This window comes from Euphorbia lathyris, chromosome 2 (assembly GCF_963576675.1).
Source record: "Euphorbia lathyris chromosome 2, ddEupLath1.1, whole genome shotgun sequence".
In the NCBI taxonomy this organism is placed as follows: Eukaryota; Viridiplantae; Streptophyta; class Magnoliopsida; order Malpighiales; family Euphorbiaceae; genus Euphorbia; species Euphorbia lathyris.
In genome coordinates this window covers 64,003,048-64,003,970 of record NC_088911.1, presented here as the reverse complement: position 1 = coordinate 64,003,970, position 923 = coordinate 64,003,048, and the positions used below count along the sequence as shown (strand labels likewise).

The 923-nt window shown below is 37.2% G+C and overlaps 1 non-coding gene across 1 annotated transcript; it reads right to left on the bottom strand.

The window, feature by feature from the left end:
* Positions 1-512: 512 nt before the first annotated feature.
* On the bottom strand, positions 513-619 carry LOC136221341 (small nucleolar RNA R71). Its single transcript, XR_010685112.1, has one exon. It is a non-coding gene; the product is annotated as a small nucleolar RNA R71 (small nucleolar RNA).
* Between the last annotated feature and the right edge of the window lie 304 nt (positions 620-923).

Sequence of the window (923 nt, the reverse complement as noted above, 5' to 3'; positions counted from 1 at the left end):
ACGAAGATGATTATTCAGACTCGCCAGATAAGCTAGGATGGACAACAACAACAGTATACTGGAAGGAGCTAGGCAACCAGAGAATCATAAGGAAGGTCATGATGGCAACGGACACAACAATATTGACAATGGGCCTCTTAGGCTTATAATGAAGGATTATTCCAGACCATCTATGGAGGGCCATTCATCGTGCATCATTCTACCAATTGAAGGTAACCATATGTTCGAGATCAAAGCATTTATAATCCAAATGTTGTAGATAGTTGTTCAATTAGGTGTCTACCCTAATAAGAATCCAAATGAACATACATTTAAGACTTTATCACAATATGCAATATATTCAGGACCAACATGAATGAGCATGATGATATAATTAGTCTCAAACTATTCCCATTCTTACTAAAGACAAGGCAAAAAACTGGTTGAAGAATCTTCAACCAGGTTCCATAACAACATGGAAGGAGATGGCCACACTTTTGCTAATGAAATATTTTTCGCCAATGCAAGCCATAAAGTTGAGAAATGAGGTATCTCACTTCTATTAAGAAGAAGATGAGTCATTATCTGAAGCATGGGAGAGATACAAGGAGTTATTAAGAAGAGTTCCTAACCACGGGATACCAATATGGATGCAATTCCATAATTTATACAATGGGGTAACCAATGCCTATAAGATCCAGATTGAATCTGTGGCCAATGGAAATCTAGAAGAATTAAAAACCATAGCATTGTACGAACTGACAGAGAGACTTGTAAACACTAGCTATAATTGGAATTCTATACGAATTGATGGAAAAAGAACTTCAAATGACGCAAATGCAGATGTAATAGAAAAACTATCAGCTTAGATGGAACAACTGGTTACCATGGGAAAGATGAATGTTTCTGCTGTTCAGGTAAGCACACCTATGCAAAGCGAGATG